The sequence below is a fragment of the Sminthopsis crassicaudata genome, chromosome 3, assembly GCF_048593235.1.
Source record: "Sminthopsis crassicaudata isolate SCR6 chromosome 3, ASM4859323v1, whole genome shotgun sequence".
In the NCBI taxonomy this organism is placed as follows: Eukaryota; Metazoa; Chordata; class Mammalia; order Dasyuromorphia; family Dasyuridae; genus Sminthopsis; species Sminthopsis crassicaudata.
Genome location: NC_133619.1, coordinates 393,467,547 through 393,478,295, shown reverse-complemented (window position 1 = coordinate 393,478,295; position 10,749 = coordinate 393,467,547). Strand labels below are relative to the sequence as shown.

At 37.7% G+C, this 10,749-nt stretch overlaps 1 long non-coding RNA gene across 1 annotated transcript; it reads left to right on the top strand.

Moving 5' to 3' along the window:
- Positions 1 to 451: 451 nt before the first annotated feature.
- On the top strand, positions 452 to 5,827 carry LOC141562204 (uncharacterized). Its single transcript, XR_012488176.1, has 2 exons — positions 452 to 1,102; positions 4,678 to 5,827. It is a non-coding gene; the product is annotated as an uncharacterized LOC141562204 (long non-coding RNA).
- The last annotated feature ends 4,922 nt before the right edge of the window (positions 5,828 to 10,749 follow it).

Here is a 10,749-nt window from a genome sequence, read left to right as displayed (position 1 = left end):
GTTCCACTTCATTCAGCAGACTTCTTTTGAGCGTGTAGGCTTTGACATGACAAAGTACTTTGGAAAACATTTTGTCTCTGTTGTAGACCTGTTTGTTGTAAGCATTGAGATCTCTGCTCCAAAATCTTACCCTCTGAAGCAATAGTTCTCTACTGTGCTATAATGCTATCAAAGTTAATCAGGTTCCCGACTAGATCTCCTGCATCCCCAAAACCTTCGTCTATCTGAGATGTTGAGAAATGATCCATTTCTTTGTCCTTCTCGGCTCTTTTCAATACCCCTCTTTGCAGCAGTCTTCGGACAATACCACCCACATTTGGGAGGCTTTTCCCCCTTCTTGCTCCTTTGAGATATGAAGAAATCGCCTCTAAATTGCTTCTGTATTTACCGAATAACCAAAATTCCTTGGCAAGAATGTCCACACCAGATGACCAGATGATTGAGATTTCAGGAGCGACTTGAGGTTTTCCATCAGCTTCTTCCACTATGCAAGGTCACATCCCTGTCACTGAGGTGCTGTATAAAGACTTCCCATGCAAAACTTGAATCATGTGGGAAGCGTCACGCGGGTCTCTCTTGGAGCAGCTCCTTCACTGAGTCAGTCAGTAGGTAAAGTCCATGGACTGGTGAGTACTTCTCAGCTTCTTGTTTCCAAAAAGGGTTCGATCTGGGGGACGGTTCCCAGATGTCCTTCTCTGAGCTCCGAGTTGGCTCGAACCAGGACCGATTCATGCTCATCAAGAGGCTGCCCAGCCCTTGTTCCGGGTGGGGGAAGGAGGAGCGTGAGGAAGCTTCTGGGAACGGTTGGAGCAGCCACTTTCGTGGTCTGGGATCTAGTTCGGGGCCCCCTGGTCTGGATCGCCGCTGCTCTCCGTTTCTGGAGGAGGGGCCACCCACATCTCGGGCAACTCCGAGCCTCTGGGACTTGTCCCGCAAGCTGGAGCCGAGGAGACTGGGAGGCTGAACTCAGCAGATCAGCCCGGGAGAAGGTCCATAGTCAGACGCGAAGGAACAGATCTGGCAGAAAAGGACACTTCCCTTCCTGGGCCTGGCAGCAGGGGAGAAGACAAGTGGCGGGATTGTCTGCACAGCAGCCTGAAAGGTAACATAGAAGCTGGAGGTGGCTGCTGGAGAGAAACTGACAGTCCACTTTCCCAGGCTGGAAATGATAGGAAGAAGCAACCACAGCAACTTAATAGGCAAAAGAACAAGGGTCAGGGTCCCCAGATGAAGACTGCTCTCAAGGAAAAGGGCACTCTTACCTTTCGTCTGCAACTGTGTGGCAGACTGTCCAAAGTGGGGGGAAGAAAGGGCCTTTCCCAAGTAATGACAACTGCAGTTCCAGCTTAGCGAGCTCCAATTTATTTCTGAAATCCCAAACTGATCAGAACTAGTGCCCGAGCCCAGTTTACTGAGCCTGCCAAGGGCTGTGCCGCAACTCCCAGCCACTGAGGTCCAGGTGCCTTCAGTCCTTCTGATAATGGCTTTTCAAGTGAAACCCTTCCTTGGAGTCCAGTTGTGAGGGGAGCCCATCGGGCTGGTGATGTCTCAATGTTTAGGGCTTCGGACATTTGAGAGGACTGAGCTGGGATCTGTTTCCAAACAGAGCTAGCGAATTAGGCTTTCATCTAGATAGAGCAGCTGCCTGATGAGAGCGGGCCGGCAGCCTTTGGGTTTGTGTGCTCCCCTGCCCACCACTGTCCTGTGGCGAGGAGAGGGATGGTTGCGCTCTGAGAAGGCAGTTTGAAAGCCCTCACTGGAATGTTTGGACTTGATGGCAGCTGCTCTCAATTGAATTTGACTTGAAGTCCTGGCTTGAATTGTAAAGGGGGATTTATGACAGAGAGGCATAGGCTATTTTGACAGAAAGAAATTGAAGTATTAGTCGTTTATAGGCAAAACCAGTAGTGCAGTGAACATGTGATGTGAGGTCGCAGCAGGCTGGTTATTTTGGGGGAACAAGCTGAAGTCATTGAGATTTCAGTGTGACCGCGGGAAAGGACTGGTTGAACATCAGGCAGCTCTAATCTAACTGCTGACTATTGTAATGGAACGATCACGGAATGGCAAACGGCCACATGGAATGTGAGCTTCTGGAACAGATGCTTGATAGGAATCCCTCCTTGGCTAGGAGTGAGTTAACGTTGGGGAAGGAGGGGGATGCTCATCAGTAAGGGGGTGCCAGAATCAGGAGGACTTAGGCGTGATGAAGGCACACAGGGAAGGGCCCAGATTTGGGAGGGCAGAAGACATGGACTGCCCTTTGCCTGCCTCACCCCTTAGTGGTTACTGGCTTTTATAGAGGAGATAAGTCTGATTTTCTAGAGACATTCCTTCTTTATTAGTTGCTCCAAGGTCAGGAACTGCCTGGGAGCAGTACCTTAGGGACACATATGCGGACAGACAGAAGTGGGGGGGGGAGTTTTTTTAGTCAGGAAAATGTACCAAAAACCTTCTTAAAGAAACTGGAATCTTTGTTCAGTGTTTGACATATTGACCTACTGTGAAGAGCTTTCAAAATACATCAAGGTGCTGAAAAAAATGAAAATTCATCTGGCCTCAAATAGAGGACTTCTGTAAGAGTCCCAAACTGGGGCAAGCTTATATATGGCCTAGCAAATGGGAGAGCCCTGTTACAGAAATCTAAAATTTGTAGCATACAAAATTTTTTCCTGGCCTTTTCTTCAAAAAGAACACTTTTAATTCAAAATTGTTAAATGTAGGACAGACCATGGACTGGGCTAAGACATGGCCTGGTTTTAAAGGAGAATCAAATATTTTTATTTATTTATTTATTTATTTATTTTTTATTTATTTATTTATTTATTTATTTATTTATTTATTTATTTGTTTGTTTGTTTATTTGTTTATTTTTTTAAAGAAGCAGTATCCTTGCATCAAGTTCATAGTCAGTGCTTATACATGTTTGATTTGGTTCTGAATTGTATTCCAAGAGATGATTTTGGCATTTAGGAAATAAATCAGAACTGTGCAAGGCTCAGAACAGAGGTCTTATTTTGAACCCATAAAGGGATGTTTGGATAAGATACAATTTAAAATGTCCTAATGAATTTTTTCAAAAACAAAACAAAAAAGGGAGCTAAAAAGATGATTTGCATTAAATTACAGTCTTTTACCAAAGGGTCCTTCCTCAAACAAAAAACCAGGTGTTCCCTTTGGCTTTTTTAATCAATATTTTAAACAAAAGGAAATTATGAAAGGATGACCTTAAAAAGGGGGGTGCATTTGTAAGATTGTGCAGTTAGGATCCTTATGAGCAATGATTTTTTTAAATCTCCATTAGTAACCCAAAAATAAGTAAAGGGGAAAGAAATAGAATTTAAGAGCAGTAACTTGTCTAAGACAATTTGGACTGTACAAAATGGGGCAGCTCCCTCCATGTTTCTATTTTGCTTTATAAAATTGTTTGATATATTGATTGCATTGTATTTTTCTCCAAGGAAACATATACCTTAACAACAGATGTCCTAATACAATTGCAATTCAAACAAATTTTGCAAAATACTTATATCTGTATATGAGATGGAAACAAAATTGAAAATAAAAAGAAGTCTTCCCAGTGATCCCCTTTCAGGCATACTCCAGAAATTTTGTTCACTAGGGATTTTTAAATAATATGGACTTCTCTTAAAGTAACTTCCAGAACAGATAGCAGGTATGAACTATCTCCTTCTCTCAGTCAATAAGTTCTTCGCATCTCCCCATTACATCAATAGCTTCTTGTAAAATTCTCTCAATATTAGCTTTGTCACTTAAGTCCCAAAGCACCCCTTGAACCAGCTGCCTACTTTGTGACACTAGATACATTGTTGTATCCTAAAATCATAAAAATTCATGAAAGATACCACTTTTGGCTTTCATACACATAATCATACATGCAGCGTTGTAGATTTCATCTGTATTTCATTTTAACTCATGATTAGCTTTGCAATAGTTAACTTTGACTGATCTGACTTTTAAAGAAAACCAAACTAGCGAATCCAAATGATCAATTATACCTTCAAATCAAATGAAAAAAATTATCCATATAGTTTTGAAAAATGAATTGAAGTTCTCAGAGTAGCCTGCCCATAGTGATGAATATTGCTTCACTGTTCCTATATCTCAGCTTCATAACATAAGCAATGACATCTATTTAGTTTTCTTGAATAAAATTGTCCCCTCCACCCCTCCCCCTCACTGACTTTAAAGATTTATTCAGTTTCCTCACTTATGCTAATGCAGGAGAATTGTACATTTATCTGCTGGAGAGTTTTACTAATCAAAGAATTTGGAGAGTGGACCTGAAAGAGAACCTCAACTAAAGACTGCAGTTAAAGAATAAAAGGAATCCGAATGAGCACTCATATGCACCCAAAGCAAACTGAGAGCCTCTCCTCTTTATGGGAGAGGCTTTTGAACCATAGCATTCCTACCAGGTAAATGTAGTTAGTTAAAGGAACTAATGAATAATCTGAATCCATAGAATTGGCAGCAGATGAAATAGAGGGAATTCAATGACCCTCAAAATAGCCAAAGTGGAAGAACAGCTTCTGTAATTTAAATAAAAAAAAAAAAAAAAAAAAAAAAAAAAAAACAACTGGAGGGAATGCTTCAATATATAGCTTTTCCACAAATTCCTCTAATCTTGATACTCTCTTTATTTTCTTTTTCCAGAATTGCCTCTATTATTTTTGAGGCTTTAAACTCTTGAGAAAACCATATGATGAAGAAATCCAGGGCAGCTTTGGAAATCACAGGAAAAACAATCCTCCTAGCCTATACTGCAGACATGTATCTCAAATGTTCCAAATTTTACATGATGACAAAATTCTCAGAGTGGTTTCCCAGCTGATCTTTGCAAGGATAGAGTTCCTCCCTTGATTCTTCTCACAGCAATGGCACTGGGCTCCAATTTTCACTAGCCAGGACAGGCAGAAGATTCGCTGTTTCTAGATCTGAAGAAGGGAAAATATGTTTCATAATTCTTCCATTCTCTACATAGCTAAATCAATAACTCCACATGACAAGAAGAAATTGAGGGCTTTTATAGAATAATTTGAGCTTGTGAATGCATTTATTATCCATGAACTATGTTTTCTAAGGGAAGGAATCTAATGGCTATTGCTTCTGAAAAAACCTAAAAGCATTTTCAATTTTTAATCTGAAATGGTAACATTTGATTCTAATTAGTGTTATCAATGGATATCATAGTTTGAGGACTGCCTGGATCTCTAGAGGCTCTCAAGTATAAGGAAGTACAGCTCTGCAAATATTTGCCCACAGTATCTTCACTGAAGCACTGGAAATTGCTGTTTGAAGTCTACGCTGAAAAACCTGATGACATTTTTGTTTTGTTTTGTTTTGTTTTCTGATTTCTCATACTGGGGCAAAAATGATTGCACCATGAGCCACTATGTCCCATCATTGGGACAATGATCTCTCATTGTAAAGAGCACAGAAAAAAATACACCTCAACATTTTGATTATATCAAAAGAAAGGAAATTTGGGGATTTTCTGTGATTGCCTTGCTGGAAAAGTCTCATGCCCTTTGAAGTGACTTGAGGTGGGAGGAAGTTGAAAGGTTAAGGAAAGTAGGAGGATGAAGACTCCACTGCTTCATAGTGCTTGTACTTCATATTTTCCACTGACCACTTTGAGAAAAATTTTAAAAGCTCTAGTACTTTAATGATACAGCCCAAGAAACCTCTATAAAGGAGCCTTTCTTCCCTCCATTACTGTCTATCTGGTGAAGCAGTTGCCAGCCATCAATAAGAGACAAGTCCAGTGGATAATTCATGTTAAAAGACTGCAACCAATTGTGAACATCTTTTGTAGTCCAATCATATATGGTTGGGTTCTTATAGTGGGTAGGTTTCTAGGAACTTCCAGGTCAAGGATGAGGCTCATGGTGGCATCAGATCTAAAAAACCTTATGTTAGAGCTGGATGTGACCCTTTAAAGAAAATATTTGGGAAAGAGGGGTCCATTGAGCCAAGTTGGCTGAGAATAGACTGGTCTTTGTTTGAGCTCTTCCTGTTTTCCCTCAGATCAACACTAGATCAAGGCTATAAACAGATTTTTGCAGTGACACAACCTGAAAATATTTCAAATTACCAGCAGAAGGTATTTTGGAAGAACTTCAGGAAAGGTCTGTCTCAATATGGCATGGGGGGTGAGAGCCAACTGAGCAGAGGAGCAAAGCAAGGATTCATGGTGGAGTGGCCTCCAGTCCAGGGAACTCTACAAGGAGGGTCTTAGGCAAAATACAGCAATTTTGTCAACTTTGTTTTGATTTGGAAGCCAGTGGAGCATCAGACTAGCTGTGAGACCTCCATTGCAACTACAAACCACAGAGAGCAAGCTCTCAATCTCCAGCATAATCCTAAATGTGGATCACAACATAGTATTTTTTTCTAATCTTCATTTTTTTTTATTTTTTCTCTTTTTTATTTATTTCTTTTATTTGCAAAACATATGCAACGATAATATTTCCACATAGACCCTTCCAATTTTTGCTACCCTTATCCCCATTTCCTCCCCTAGATGGTATGAATTTCAATATATGTTAAAAAATAGAGGTTAAATCCAATATATGTGTGTATATATATATATATATATATATATATATATATATATATATATATATACATTCATACAATTATCTTGATGCACAAGAACATGCAGATCAAAAAAATAAGAAAGAAAAATAAAATAAAATTCATGGAAATGACAACAAGAAGTATGAAAATGCTATGTTATGATCCATACTCAGATCCCACAGTCCTTTCTCTGGTTATAGATGGCTCTCATCATCACAAGGTCATTACAACTGTCCTGTCCTGAATCATCTGTGTTGAAAAGAGCCACATCTTAAGAATCAGTACTTGAAAGATGGCCATTGTCTCATTACTGGGTTTGAAAGAAATCTAGCTCAGTGAATAGAGCACCAGCCCCTGAGTCAGGAGGACTTGAGTTCAAATCTAGCCTCAGACACTTAATACTTCCTAATTGTGTGACCCTGGGCAAGTCACTGAAGCCAGATTGCTAAAATAAAAAAAAAGAAAAGAAAAGAAAAATCTCAGCCTTAACATAAGAAAAAGTAAAGTTAGTATAAATCTCTCATTGGCAGAGAGGCTATGGAATACGTAAACTTAACATTGTATATTCTTTTCAGTTTGGTAATTTTTGCTGAACTTTTTTTATAAAGCATATATGTATAAGTATGTTTACCTATTTAGTAATGTATGTGTGTATGCATGTTTCATTGAATTGCAGGGAGCTGGCTCAGGGTTTAAAGTGTAGTAATAAATTTGAGAATGGCCATTTTATAAATAATATTTCAATAATTCTCCCCTCCAATAGTGATGAATTTCACTGAATTCTCTTTCATATTGTTGAAACTAGTAAAGGTGATTTGTTTAAGTAATAATCCTTTTGGGAGCAGTGACTATCATATTATTTCCACTATTTAAAAGTTTAAAAATTTCCCCCATCCAGAATTCTTTTTTTTTTTTTAATTTTTATCATTTTTTAAAATTCATTTTTCCAGATTATCCCCTCCCTCCCTTCACTCCCTCCCCCCGATGACAGTTAATCCCATACATTTTACATGTATTACAATATAACCTAGATACAATATATGTGTGTAAATACCATTTTCTTGTTGTACATTAATGATTAGCTTCCAAAGGCATAAGTAACCTGGGTAGATAGACAGTAGTGCTAACAATTTACATTCACTTCCCAGTGTTCCTTCTCTGGGTATAGTTATTTCTGTCCATCATTGATCAACTGGAAGTGAGTTGGATCTTCTTTATGTTGAAGATTTCCACTTCCATCAGAATATATCCTCATACAGTATTTTTGTTGAAGTGTATAGTGATCTTCTGGTTCTGCTCATTTCACTCAGCATCAGTTGATGTAAGTCTCTCCAAGCCTCTCTGTATTCCTCCTGCTGGTCATTTCTTACAGAGCAATAATATTCCATAACCTTCATATACCACAATTTACCCAAGCATTCTCCAATTGATGGACATCCATTCAACTTCCAGTTTCTAGCTACAACAAAAAGAGCTGCCACAAACATTTTGGTACATACAGGTCCCTTTTCCGCTCTTCAGTATTTCTTTGGGATATAATCCTAATAACAGCAATGCTGGGTCAAAGGATATTGAAAGTTTGATAACGTTTTGGGCACAGTTCCAAATTGTTCTCCAGAATGGCTGGATTCTTTCACAACTCCACCAACAATGTATCAGTGTCCCAGTTTTCCCACATCCCCTCCAACATTCATCATTATTTGTTCCTGTCATCTTAGCCAATCTGACAGGTTTGTAGTGGTATCTCAGAGTTGTCTTAATTTGCATTTCTCTGATCAGTAGTGATTTGAAACACTCTTTCATATGAGTGGAAATTGTTTTAATTTCATCATCTGAGAATTGTCTGTTCATATCCCTTGACCATTTATCAATTGGAGAATGGTTTGGTTTCCTATAAATCAAGGTCACTTCTCTATATATTTTGGAAATGAGACCTTTCTCAGAACCTTTCCTTTTAAAAATATTTCCCCAATTTGTTACTTCCCTTCTAATCTTATTTGCATTAGTATTGTTTGTACAGAAACTTTTTAGTTTGATGTAATCAAAATCTTCTATTTTGTGATCAATAATGATCTCTAGTTCTCCTCTGGTCATAAATTCCTTCCTCCTCCACAGGTCTGAGAGATAGACTATTCTCTGTTCCTCTAATCTTTTTATTATCTCATTCTTTATGCCTAAATCATGGACCCATTTTCATCTTATCTTGGTATATGGTGTTAAGTGTGGACCCATATCTAATTTCTGCCATGATAATTTCCAGTTTTCCCAACAGTTTTTTCCGAATAATGAATTTTTGTCCCTAATGTTGGTATCTTTGGGTTTGTCAAAGATTAGATTGCTCTAGATGTACCCTTTTTTGTCCTTTGTATCTAATCTGTTCCACTGATCTACAGTTCTATTTCTTAGCCAGTACCAAATGGTTTTGGTGACTGCTACTATATAATATAGCTTTAGATCAGGTACACTTAGGCCACCGTACTCTGACTTTTTTTTTCATTAGTTCCCCTGCAATTCTCGACCTTTTATTCTTCCATATGAATTTTGTTGTTATTTTTTCTAGGTCATTAAAATAGTTTCTTGGGAGTCTGATTGGTATAGTACTAAATAAATAGATTAGTTTGGGGAGTATTGTCATCTTTATTATATTCGCTTGGCCTATCCAAGAGCACTGAAAGTCTTTCCAATTATTTTAATCTGACTTTATTTTTGTGGCAAGTGTTTTGTAATTTTTCTCCTATAATTCCTGAATATTCTTTGGTAGATGGATTCCCAAATACTTTATACTCTCAACATTTGTTTGCAATGGAATTTCTCTTTGTATCTATTGCTGTTGCATTTTGTTGGGGATATATAAGAATGCTGAGGATTTATGTGGATTTATTTTGTATGCTGCCACTTTGCTAAAATTCTGAATTATTTCTAATAGCTTTTTAGCAGAGTCTTTGGGGTTCTCTAAGTATACCATCATGTCATCTGCAAAGAGTGATGGTTTGATTTCCTCATTTCCTACTCTAATTCCTTGAATCTCTTTCTCAGCTCTTATTGCCGAGGCTAGCGTTTCTAGTACTATATTGAATAGTAATGGTGATAGTGGGCAACCTTGTTTCACTCCTGATCTTATGGGGAAAGGTTGCAGTTTATTTCTATTGCATATTATGCTTACTGACGGTCTTAAATATATGCTCCTGATTATTCTAAGGCATAATCCATTTATTCCTATACTCTCAAGAGTTTTTAGTAGGAATGGATGTTGGATTTTGTCAAATGCTTTTTCTGCATCTATTGAGATGATCATATGTTTTTTATTAATTTGATTATTAATATGGTCAATTATACTAATAGTTTTCCTAATATTAAACCAGCCCTGCATTCCTGGTATGAATCCTACTTGATTATAGTGTATTATCCTGGGGATGATTTTCTGAAGTCTTTTTGCTAATATCTTATTTAAGATTTTAGCATCAATATTCATTAAGGAAAGTGGTCTATAATTTTCTTTCTCAGTTTTCGATCGACCTGGTTTAGGTATCAGTACCATGTCTGTGTCATAAAAGGAGTTTGGTAGGACTCCTTCATTCCCTATTTTTTCAAATAGTTTATATAGCATTGGGGCTAATTGTTCTTTAAATGTTTGGTAGAATTCACATGTAAATCCATCTGGTCCAGGGAATTTTTTTCCTGGGGAATTGATTAATAGCTTGTTCTATTTCTTTTTTCTGAAATGGGACTATTTAAGCAATTTATTTCCTCCTCTGTTAATCTCGGAACCCTATATTTTTGGAGGAAGTCATCCATTTCACTTAAGTTATCAAATTTATTGGCATAAAGTTGGGCAAAGTAACTCCTTATTAGTTCTCTAATTTCCTCTTCATTGGTAGAAAGATCCCCCTTTTCATTTGTAAGACTAACAATTTGATTTTCCTCTTTCTTTTTTTCTGATCAGATTTACCAAAGGTTTATCTATTTTATTGGCTTTTTCATAAAACCAACTCTTGGTTTTATTTATTAATTCAATAGTTTTTTTTTTACTTTCAATATTATTGATTTCTCCTTTTAATTTTTGTATTTCAAGTTTAATTTTTAGTTGGGGGTTTTTAATTTGGTCTTTTTCTAGCCTTTTAAATAGCAAGCCCAATTCGTTAATCT